Raw genomic sequence first — 12,277 nt, 5'->3', positions numbered from 1 at the left:
ATTATGTTTCCTCTAAGATATTGCAGTTCTGCTAAGTTATTACTTTTTAGTAAAGTTCCTTTGCTTCTGCAAAGTTTTTATAATTTCTGCAACTTTTCAGCTTTTTCAGCTAGTTTTTGCAGACAGCTTCAGCTTTAAAGCATCCACACTGCATTTTCGCAGGAAATGCAAATTTTTCTAGTTATTATTGTGTGGATGCTTTAAGGCATCCACACTATTGTTTTCCTGTTTCTCTTTATTCTTTATTATTCTTAGGACTTCCGTACGTTTTTCGCCGTTTAACTACTTCCACAATTTTTGTGCTATTTTCACCGTTCAAATTTTAAACTATTCTGCTATTTCTGCTAATGTGTGCTATATCTTTTGGTATTTATAACTATTATACTTTTTAAAATATTAAGCTTTTTTCCTTTAATTTGTCCCATTGAAATGAATGGGAAACTTCCGCAATTCTGCTAAAATTTGCTTGTTTTTGAAACTTAACTACTTCCTCATACTTTCGCCTAGAACAACCATTCAAATTTTAAAATGTTCTCAAGTTATTGGGCTATTTGTGGATGATTCAGCTTTTTCATATCTGTTACTGTTTTCATCTTATCCCTCTTTAAGTTTTCAGTTGCAAAATTGTGATTTTTCACAAAATACATGTGTTGTTATGGTTGCTATGCACTTGGTTCTAAGTGAGCCATTGTAAGTTTCGCAGTCTTCTCTTCATGTCCGAACAACTTCTTGCTACTTGCTCAATTTTCACTCAACTTCCACAAATTATACATCAAAATGTAGGTATTTTTGCTGGCTTTCAGAAAATGTCATTATCATTGTTGTGGGATTTATAGAATTTTGGCAAATCTCCTCAGACCAACACAAAGTCTCAAAACTCTCCATAGAAAGTCAATGGAGAGTTTGTTCAAAATCACCGCTTGATTTCTGTAATGAGAGGCATATTCGAATCGTCATATCTCCCTAACGAAGCGACGTTAAGACATAAGGCTTGTCCCAGTATATCTTCAGACACTCCTGACGCTCACAATTCAAGAATTATTTTCTCACCTATTACCATTCTGAGATGAGTTAGACTTGTTTGAGGGTAGGAAATTCGTCCTTCGCTCAGATTTCTTCAGATTTCAAACTCTGGAAATGAGCCACTTTTTTCTCTCGTCATATCTTTTTGATAGATTTCCACAAAGACCTGAAAATTTCCATGGTTGTTAACCAAAGCCTGCTGTCTCTTACGGTGAAAGAATGATATCGATACTCCAAATATATTTAGAGTTAGAAAGCGTTGTTTGAGGGCAAGTCAAGGCAGTTTTTGCTTCGCCTCTACTCAGTTATGGTGCATTAGAAGTCAAATATCTTTAATAATTCATATTTTAATGATAAATTGTCAACACTTGAAGATTCCCCCATCTCTTCTGAACAAAACGGTGTAAGAATGACCGTTCTAGCCCCTACGGTTAGGAAATTATGGCCATTTGTTTGGAGGGTAGTCCTCACTATGAGAAATAGACTGCAAAAATCCTCTCTCTGCTGCCTGTGTAAAAACGGCTGCACCTGTTTTGGCGGGAAAAAGTACACAGCCTCTCTGATTGGTGGATTCAAATTCAGCAGCTCCCAGGCTGCTTGACTGACATACAAGCTTGCTTCTTTCTCTTTCTGTGTGTGTGTGTGTGTGTGTGTGTGTGTGTGTGTGTGTGTGTGTGTGTGTGTGTTTAGTGAGAAATAGAGAACTTTACCCTTATTTGGCAGCATATATTATAGTATTTCTGCTTTTTATAGTATTTCTGCTTTTTATAGGATTTGTGCTTAATATAGTATTTGTGCTTGATATAGTATTTCTGCTAAATTATAGTATTTCTGCTTTTTATAGGATTTCTGCTTTTTATAGGATTTCTGCTTTTTATAGGATTTGTGCTTAATATAGTATTTCTGCTAAATTGTAGTATTTCTGCTTTTTACAGTATTTGAGCTCAATATAGTATTTCTGGTTTTTATAGGATTTGTGCTTAATATAACATTTGTGACAAATACTGTTCCCTTTAGGCTCTGTGTATGTGTGTGTGTATCAATATTTCTCCCATTTTAAAGTATTACTCCTCCATAATTGTATTTCGGTTAAATCAAAGTACTTTTACTACATCTTAGTACTTCTGCTCAATCATAGTATTTCTGCTAAATTATAGTATTTCTGCTTTTTATAGTATTTCTGCTTTTTATAGTATTTCTGCTAAATTATAGTATTTCTGCTTAATATAGTATTTCTGCTAAATTATAGTATTTCTGCTTTTTATAGTATTTGTGCTAAAACATAGTATTTCTACTAAATGTAGTATTTATGCTTAATTATGCTATTTCTATATATTACTGCTAGGTCCCCAGGCAGCCAATCCTCTCTGAGGACAGACATTCAAATTTACAAATCAGAGCCTTCACGGCTTCCCAGCCAGCCAATCGTATCTGAGGGCTCAGGCATTCAAATTTGCATATTGGGGCCTTCACGGCTTGTAAGCCAGCCAATCATATCTGAGGGCTCAGGCATTCAAATTTGCATATTGGGGCCTTCACGGCTTGTAAGCCAGCCAATCATATCTGAGGGCTCAGGCATTCAAATTTGCATATTGGGGCCTGCAAAAATCCTGTCTCTCTGCTGCATGTGTAAAAACGGCTGCACCTGTTTTGGCGGGAAAAAGTAGACAGCCTCTCTGATTGGTGGATTCAAATTTAGCAGCTCCCAGGCTGCTTGACTGACCTAAAAACTTGCTTCTCTCTCTTTCTGTGTTGTGTTATAGTATTTCTAAATTATAGTATTTCTGCTTTTTATAGTATTTCTGCTAAATTATAGTATTTCTGCTTTTTATAGGATTTGTGCTCAATTCTAGCATTTCTGCTTTTTATAGTATTTCTGCTTTTTATAATATTTGAGCTTTCTGCTTTTTATAGTATTTGTGCTTAATATAGTATTTGTGTTTAATATAGTATTTCTGCTTAATTATAGTATTTCTGCGTTTTATAGTATTTCTGCTAAATTATAGTATTTCTGCTTAATATAGTATTTCTGCTTAATATAGTATTTCTGCTAAATTATAGTATTTCTGCTAAATTATAGTATTTCTGCTTAATATAGTATTTGTGCTTAATATAGTATTTCTGCTTAATATAGTATTTCTGCTTTTTATAGTATTTCTGCTTTTTATAGTATTTCTGCTATTTATAGTATTTCTGCTAAATTATAGTATTTCTGCTAAATTATAGTATTTCTGCTTTTTATAGTATTTCTGCTAAATTATCGTATTTCTGCTTAATCATACTATTTCTATATATCACTGCCAGGTCCCCAGGCAGCCAATCCTCTGTGAGGACTGAGACACTTAGCCCTGAAATTTACATATCAGGGCCTGCACGGCTTCCCAGCCAGCCAATCATATCTGATGTCTGCCGTTTCTTCTCTCGTCATATCTCAGCGACGGTTGTACAAAGAGCAATAAAAATCGCAGTCAAAGTACACCAAAGTCCGCTGATTCACCCAGTACAAGAATTATGCTTCTAGTCCACCTAGTTTTTGAGTTACAAGACGTTTTGTAACTCCAAAAAGCGGCGTTTTTTGCCTCGCACTGCGATCTAATTCTGACTGCTCATCAGCCTGTTTTCCAGCCGCCCGCTCTCTTTCCCAGTGGCGCAGTTGGTAATGACATGGGTCTGCAACCAAAAGGTTGTGGGTTCAATCCCACCTTGATCAACATGTTTTTCTCCCTACAAATTAATACACTATCACAGACCAGTAATTCATATTCATCATTTATTACAATTCTGCAAACTTTTATCATTTTACCAGCTTTTCTAATATGGACCTCACATTCTTGTTAACACTCCATGGCACAAATACTGTTCCCTTTACGCTCTGTGTATGTGTGTGTGTATCAATATTTCTCCCATTTTAAAGCATTACTCCTCCATAATTGGATTTCTGTTAAATCAAAGTACTTTTACTACATCTTAGTACTTCTGCTCAATCATTGCATTTCTGCTCAATCATAGTATTTCTACTATATTATATTTTTCTTTCTAAATATAGCATTTCTACTATATAATTGTATTTCTGCTATGTTATAATATTTGTGCTAAACCAGAGTATTTGTGCTGAAACATAGTATTAATTTAAAATTGCAATATTCATAGTTCATCACAGTGTCTCTGGTAAATCACAGTATTTCTGCTATGTTGTACTATTTTTCTAAATCATAGTGTTTCTGTAATGTTTAAGTATTTTTGGCTAAATATATTCTTTCTGTTATCTTATACTATTTCTCCTAAATTCTTGTATTTTTGAGAAGTTATCATGTTTCTGGTAAGTTACGATATTTCTGCTAGGTTCTGCTATGCTATTGTATTTCTGCCAAGTATTATGTTTCCTCTAAGATATTGCAGTTCTGCTAAGTTATTACATTTTAGCAAAGTTCCTTTGCTTCTGCAGTTTTTACAATTTCTGCAACTTTTCAGCTTTTTCACCTAGTTTTTGCAGACAGCTTCAGCTTTAAAGCATCCACACTGCATTTTCGCAGGAAATGCAAATTTTTCTAGTTATTGTGTGGATGCTTTAAGGCATCCACACTATTGTTTTCCTGTTTCTCTTTATTGTGTGGATGCTTAAGGCATCCACACTATTGTTTTCCTGTTTCTCTTTATTGTGTGGATGCCCTCAATGGGCATCCACACTATTGAGTTCCTGTTTCTCTTTATTGTGTGGATGCCCTCAAAGGCATCCACACTATTGAGTTCCTGTTTCTCTTTATTCTTTATTATTCTTCTAGTTGCTTCCGTACACTTTTTGGACCTTAACTACTCCCTCAGTTTTTGTGCTATTTGCACCGTTCAAATCTTAAAAAATTCTGCTCTTTCTGCTAATGCCGGCTATGACTTTTGGTGCTCATAACTTCTATACTTTTTGAGATATTGAATTTTTTTTGCAATATTTTTGCCCTTTTCTGCCACATTATCAGTGGCCTCACTGATTTTCCTTGCCGGGTTGACCTGTGTTTTAGCTCAGTGAGATGAGCATCCGTTCTCAGACTGGGAGGCCGGGGTTCAAATCCCGCTTATGGCAAAATTTCTTTCAGTTAACAGTTAAACTTTTTTAACTCTTTTCAGCAGAAATTGTGCTGATTGAACTCTTGTCAGCAGAATTTTAAATTTTTTCACTACTTTTAAGCACAAATCCCAGCTTTTTCAGCTGTTTTCAGCAAAAACCTCTTTTCAGCAGAATTCTGCTGATTGAACTCTTTTCAGCAGAAATTCTGCTGATTGAACTCTTTTCAGCAAAATTGTAATTTTTTTCACCACTTTTCAGCACAAATCCCAGCTTTTTCAGCTGTTTTCAGCAAAAACCTCTTTTCAGCAGAATTCTGCTGATTGAACTCTTTTCAGCAGAATTCTGCTGATTGAACTCTTTTCAGCAGAAATTCTGCTGATTGAACTCTTTTCAGCAGAAATTCTGCTGATTGAACTCTTTTCAGCAGAATTCTGCTGATTGAACTCTTTTCAGCAGAATTTTAAATTTTTTCACTACTTTTCAGCACAAATCCCAGCTTTTTCAGCTGTTTTCAGCAAAAACCTCTTTTTAGCAGAATTCTGCTGATTGAACTCTTTTCAGCAGAAATTCTGCTGATTCATCTCTTTTCAGCAGAAATTGTTCTGATTCACCTCTTTTCTGCAAAGATTTCAGTCTTTTCACCACTTTTCAGCACAAATCCCAGCTTTTTCAGCTGTTTTCAGCAAAAACCTCTTTTTAGCAGAATTCTGCTCATTCAGCTTTTTTCAGAAGAAATTCTGCTGATTGAACTCTTTTCAGCAGAATTTTCACCTCTTTTCAACCCAAATCTCAGCTGTTTTCAGAAAAAACTCTTTTGAGCAGAAATTCTGCTGATTCATCTCTTTTCAGCAGAAATTGTTCTGATTCACCTCTTTTCTGCAAAGATTTCAGTCTTTTCACCACTTTTCAGCACAAATCCCAGCTTTTTCAGCTGTTTTCAGCAAAAACCTCTTTTTAGCAGAATTCTGCTCATTCAGCTTTTTTCAGAAGAAATTCTGCTGATTGAACTCTTTTCAGCAGAATTTTCACCTCTTTTCAACCCAAATCTCAGCTGTTTTCAGAAAAAACTCTTTTGAGCAGAAATTCTGCTGATTCATCTCTTTTCAGCAGAAATTGTTCTGATTCACCTCTTTTCTGCAAAGATTTCAGTCTTTTCACCACTTTTCAGCACAAATCCCAGCTTTTTCAGCTGTTTTCAGCAAAAACCTCTTTTTAGCAGAATTCTGCTCATTCAGCTTTTTTCAGAAGAAATTCTGCTGATTGAACTCTTTTCAGCAGAATTTTCACCTCTTTTCAACCCAAATCTCAGCTGTTTTCAGAAAAAACTCTTTTGAGCAGAAATTCTGCTGATTCATCTCTTTTCAGCGCAACCTTCTGCTTCTTTATCTCTTTTCAGCAGAAATTCTTCTGAATTACCTCTTTTCTGCAAAGTTTTCAGCCATTTCACCTCTTATCAGCAAAATTCTCAGCAGCTTCTGCTCATTTCAGCACAATTGTCAGTCTGTCCACCTCTCTTTGCGAGAATGAGTTTGGCCCAGTGACATGAGTAGCCGCCTTGAGACCAGAAGGGCCAGGTTCAAATCCTGCTCAGGGCATCACTTTTTTTTTTTTTTTTTTACCACTTTTCAGCAAAATCTCTACGTCTTTGCCCCTTTCAGTAAATTTTTTTTCTTTTCACCACTTTTTTTCTGCTATTTCACCTGTTTTCCGCAGGATTTTCAGTTTCTTCACCGCCATACAACTTTTTGCAACTTTTGAACTTTTTCAGCTTTTTTCAGCAGACATCTTCAGCGTGAAGGCATCCACACAGCATTTTCGCAGGAAATGCAAATTTTTCTAGTTGTGTGGATGCCCTCAAAGGCATCCACACTATTGAGTTCCTGTTTCTCTTTATTCTTTATTATTCTAGTTGCTTCCGTACGTTTTTTGGCCCTTAACTACTCTCTCAGTTTTCAGCCGATTTTCTCAGTTCAAACTCTAAACTGTTCTGCTCTTTCTGCTCTTTCCGGCTATGACTTTTGCTGTTTATTACTATTATACTTTTTAAAATATTAAGCTTTTTTCCTTTAATTTGTCCCATTGAAATGAATGGGAAACTTCCAAAATTCTGCTAAAACTTGCGTGTTTTTAAAACTTAACTACTTCCTCATACTTTCACGTAGAAACTCCATTCAAACTTTAAAACGTTCTCAAATGATTGGGCTATTCCTGTGTGATTCAGCTTTTTCATATCTGTTACCGTTTTCATTTAATGCCTCTTTAAGTTTTCAGTTGCAGCTTTGTGATTTTTCAGAAAATACATGCGTTGCTATGGTTGCTATGCAATTAACTCAGAGTGCGCACTGGTGCGTTCTGAATTTTCTCTTCATGTCTGAACAACTTCTTGCTACTCGCTCAATTTCCACTCATCCCCCACAAATTATACATCAAAACGTAGGTATTTTTGCTGGCTTTAAGACAGTGTTACTATAATTATCGTGCGAGTTACGTTTTTTTCACAATTTGCCTCGAAGTGACACGAAGTCTAAAAACTCCCCATTCAAAGTCTATGGGGAGGTTGTGAAACTCAGAGCTGAAATACTGAAACTGAAGGCATTTTCAAATCGTCATATCTCCTTAACGAAGCAAAGTTAAGACATGAGGCTTGTGCCAATTCATCTTCAGACACTGCTGACACTCACGGTCGAAGCAGTTTTTACAGTCATCTTACCGTTGAGCCATGAATTACGTTTGTTTGAGGAGTGGAAATCTGTCCTCCTCTCAGTTTTCAAACTCCGAAAATGAAGCCGTTTCTTCTCTCGTCATATCTCCGCGACGGAAGTACAAAGAGCTATGTAAATCGCAGTCAAAGTTCACCAAAGTCCGCTGATTCACCCAGTGCAAGAATTATGTTTCTAGTCCACCTAGTTCTTGAGTTACACGACGTTTTGTAACTCCAAAAAACGGCGTTTTTCGCCTCTTACCGCGATCTAATTCTGACTGCTCATCAACCTGTTTTCCAGGCGCCCGCTCTCTTTGCCAGTGGCGCAGTTGGTAATGACACGGGTTTGAAGCCCAAAGGTCGTGTGTTCAATTCCACCTAATCCACATGTTTTTTTCACTACAAATTAATACACTGTCACAGACCAGTAATTCATATTGATCATTTATTACAATTCTGCAAAGTTTTATGATTTTGGCAGCTTTCCTAATATGGACCTCAGATTCTTGTTAACGCTCCATGGCAGAAATACATACAAGTACACAGCCTGATAAAGCAGAAAGAAGAAGTACCTCTGATTGGTTAAGCATTTTCACCTCCTATCAGCACAAATCTCAGCTGTTTTCAGCAAAAACCTCTTTTCAGCAGAATTCTGCTGATTGAACTCTTTTCAGCAGAAATTCTGCTAATTCACCTATTTTCAGCGCAATTATCTGCTTATTTCCATCTTTTCTGTAGAAATTCTGCTCATTCAACTCTTTTCAGCAAAATTTTCAGAATTTTCACTTCTTTTCAACCCAAATCTCAGCTGTTTTCAGAAAAAACTCTTTTGAGAAGAAATTCTGCTGATTCATCTCTTTTCAGCGCAACTTTCTGCTTCTTTCCATCCTTTCTGCAGAAATTCTGCTCATTCACCTCTTCTGCAAAATTTTCAGCCTTTTCACCTCTTTTCAGCACAAATCTCAGCTGTTTTCACAAAAAACTCTTTTGAGCAGAAATTCTTCTGATTCATCTCTTTTCAGCGCAACTTTCTGCTTCTTTACCTCTTTTCAGCAGAAATTCTGCTGATTCACCTCTTTTCAGCACAAATACCAGCTTTTTCAGCTGTCTTCAGCAAAAACCTCTTTTCAGCAGAAATTCTGCTGATTCATCTCTTTTCTGAAAAAAAAATCATCCTTTTCACCTCTTATCAGCACAATTCTCAGCCATTCTGCTCATTTCAGCAAAATTGACAGTTTCTCCACCTCTTCTTTGCGAGAATGACTTTGGCTCAGTGAGATGAATAGCCGCTTTGAGACCAGGAGGGCCAGGTTCAAATCCTGCTCAGGGACACCTTTTTTTTTTTTCACCACTTTTCAGCAAAAATTTCTCCGTCTTTACCCCTTTCAGTAGAATTTTTTGCTTTTCACCACTTTTCAACAAAATTTTCTGCTTCTTCACCTATTTTCAGCAGAATTTTACATTTCTTCACCGCCATGCAACTTTTTGCAACTTTTCAACTTTTTCAGCTTTTTTCACCAGACATCTTCAGCGTTAAGGCATCCACACAGCATTTTCGCAGGAAATGCAAATTTTTCTAGTTCTTTATTATTCTTCTAGTTGCTTCCGTACACTTTTTGGACCTTAACTACTCCCTCAGTTTTTGTGCTATTTGCACCGTTCTAATCTGAAAAAATTCTGCTCTTTCTGCTAATGCCGGCTATGACTTTTGGTGCTCATAACTTCTATACTTTTTGAGATATTGAATTTTTTTTGCAATATTTTTTGCCCTTTTCTGCCTTATTAGCAGTGGCCTCACTGATTTTCTTTGCCGGGTTGACCTGTGTTTTAGCTCAGTGAGATGAGCATCCGTTCTCAGACTGGGAGGCCCGGGTTCAAATCCCGCTTATGGCAAAATTTCTTTCAGTTATCAGTTAAACTTTTTTAACTCTTTTCAGCAGAAATTCTGCTGATTGATCTCTTTTCAGCAGAAATCCTGCTGATTGAACTCTTTTCAGCAGAATTTTAAATTTTTTCACCACTTTTCAGCACAAATCCCAGCTTTTTCAGCTCTTTTCAGCAAAAACCTCTTTTCAGCAGAATTCTGCTGTTTGAACTCTTTTCAGCAGAAATTCTTCTGATTGAACTCTTTTCAGCAGAATTTTAAATTTTTTCACCACTTTTCAGCACAAATCCCAGCTGTTTTCAGAAAAAACTCTTTTGAGCAGAAATTCTGCTGATTCATCTGTTTTCAGCGCAACTTTCTGCTTCTTTACCTCTTTTCAGCAGAAATTCTGCTGATTCACCTTTTTTCAGCAGAATTTTACATTTTCTTCAACACTTTTGAGCACAAATCCCAGCTTTTTCAGCTGTTTTCAGCAAAAACCTCTTTTCAGCAGAAATTCTGCTGATTGAACTCTTTTCAGCAGAATTTTACATTTTTTTCACCACTTTTCAGCACAAATCCCAGCTTTTTCAGCTGTTTTCAGCAAAAACCTCTTTTCAGCAGAATTCTGCTGATTGAACTCTTTTCAGCAGAAATTCTGCTGATTGAACTCTTTTCAGCAAAATTTTCAGCCTTTTTACCTCTTATCAGCACAAATCTCAGCTGTTTTCAGAAAAAACTCTTTTGAGCAGAACTTCTGCTGATTCATCTGTTTTCAGCGCAACTTTCTGCTTCTTTACCTCTTTTCAGCAGAAATTCTGCTGATTCACCTTTTTTCAGCAGAATTTTACATTTTCTTCAACACTTTTGAGCACAAATCCCAGCTTTTTCAGCTGTTTTCAGCAAAAACCTCTTTTCAGCAGAATTCTGCTGATTGAACTCTTTTCAGGAGAAATTCTGCTGATTGAACTCTTTTCAGCGCAACTTTCTGCTTCTTTACCTCTTTTCAGCAGAAATTCTGCTGATTCACCTCTTTTCTGCAAAGTTTTCAGGCTTTTCACCTCTTATCAGCACAATTCTCAGCCGCTTCTGCTCATTTCAGCAAAATTGTCAGTCTCCTTTGTCTCTTCTTTTGTGAGAATGACTTTGGCTCAGTGAGATGAATAGCCGCTCTTTTCAGCAGAATTTTTACCTCTTTTCAGCCCAATTTCTGCTTATTCACCTCTTCTGCAAAATTTTCAGCCTTTTCACCTGCTGATTGAACTCTTTTCAGCAGAAATTCTGCTGATTGAACTCTTTTCAGCAGAATTTTACATTTTTTTCACCACTTTTCAGCACAAATCCCAGCTTTTTCAGCTGTTTTCAGCAAAACCTCTTTTCAGCAGAATTCTGCTGATTGAACTCTTTTCAGCAGAATTCTGCTGATTGAACTCTTTTCAGCAGAATTTCTGCTGATTGAAATCTTCTCAGCAGAAATTCTGCTGATTGAACTCTTTTCAGCAGAATTCTCGCCTCTTTTCATCACAGATCTCAGCTGTTTTCAGAAAAAACTCTTTTGAGCACAAATTCTGCTGATTCATCTCTTTCAGTGCAAATTTCTGCTTCTTCCCCTTTTTTCAGCAGGATTTTCAGTTTCTTCACCGCCATACAACTTTTTGCAACTTTTCAACTTTTTCAGCTTTTTTTCAGCAGACATCTTCAGCGTTAAGGCATCCACACAGCATTTTCGCAGGAAATGCAAATTTTTCTAGTTCTTTATTATTATTATTCTTGGTGTTTCCGTACGTTTTTCGCCGTTGAACTACTTCCACAATTTTTGTGCTATTTTCACCATTCAAATTTTAAACTATTCTGCTATTTCTGCTAATGATGGCTATATCTTTTGCTATTTTTTGCTATTATACTTTTTAAAATATTAAGCTTTTTTCCTTTAATTTGTCCCATTGAAATGAATGGGAAACTTCTGCAATTCTGCTAAAATTTGCTTGTTTTTTAAACTTAACTACTTCCTCATATTTTCACTTAGAACAACCATTCAAACTTTAAAATGTTCTCCAATTATTGGGCTATTCAGCTATAAATCAGCTTTTTCAAATCTTTTACCGTTTTACTTTTACCCCTCTTGAAGTTTTGAGTTGCAAAATTGTGATTTTTCACAAAATACATGGGTTGTTATGGTTGCTATGCTGTTGGTTCTAAGTGAGCCACTTTAAGTTTCGCAGTCTTCTCTTCATGTCCGAACAACTTCTTGCTACTTGCTCAATTTTCACTCAACTTCCACAAATTATACATCAAAACGTAGGTATTTTTGCTGGCTTTCAGAAAATGTCACTATCATTGTTGTGGGATTTATAGAATTTTGGCAAATCTCCTCAGACCAACACAAAGTCTAAAAACTCTCCATAGAAAGTCAATGGAGAATTTGTTCAAAATCACCGCTGGATTTCTCTAATGAGAGGCATTTTCGAATCGTCATATCTCCCCAACGAAGCAAAGTTAAAACATGAGGCTTGTCCCAGTATATCTTCAGACACTCCTGACGCTCACAATTCAAGAATTATTTTCTCACCTATTACCGTTCTGAGATGAGTTAGACTTGTTTGAGGGTAGGAAATTCGTCCTTCGCTCA

At 36.3% G+C, this 12,277-nt stretch overlaps 1 long non-coding RNA gene across 2 annotated transcripts; it reads right to left on the bottom strand.

The window, feature by feature from the left end:
* Positions 1 to 880: 880 nt before the first annotated feature.
* LOC146490264 (uncharacterized) lies at positions 881 to 11,095 on the bottom strand. 2 transcript variants are annotated; one of them, XR_014872890.1, is made up of 3 exons: positions 11,021 to 11,095; positions 8,610 to 10,587; positions 881 to 8,419 (listed from the first exon to the last, which is right to left on the bottom strand). It is a non-coding gene; the product is annotated as an uncharacterized LOC146490264 (long non-coding RNA). The 2 variants fall into 2 exon arrangements; XR_014872891.1 differs by lacking the exon at positions 11,021 to 11,095 and adding an exon at positions 10,900 to 11,015 and having other exon boundaries at positions 8,610 to 10,575.
* Positions 11,096 to 12,277: the final 1,182 nt, after the last annotated feature.

Source organism: Neolamprologus multifasciatus, unplaced genomic scaffold (genome assembly GCF_963576455.1).
Source record: "Neolamprologus multifasciatus unplaced genomic scaffold, fNeoMul1.2 scaffold_51, whole genome shotgun sequence".
Classification (NCBI taxonomy): Eukaryota; Metazoa; Chordata; class Actinopteri; order Cichliformes; family Cichlidae; genus Neolamprologus; species Neolamprologus multifasciatus.
This window is presented reverse-complemented; position numbering and strand designations above follow the sequence as displayed.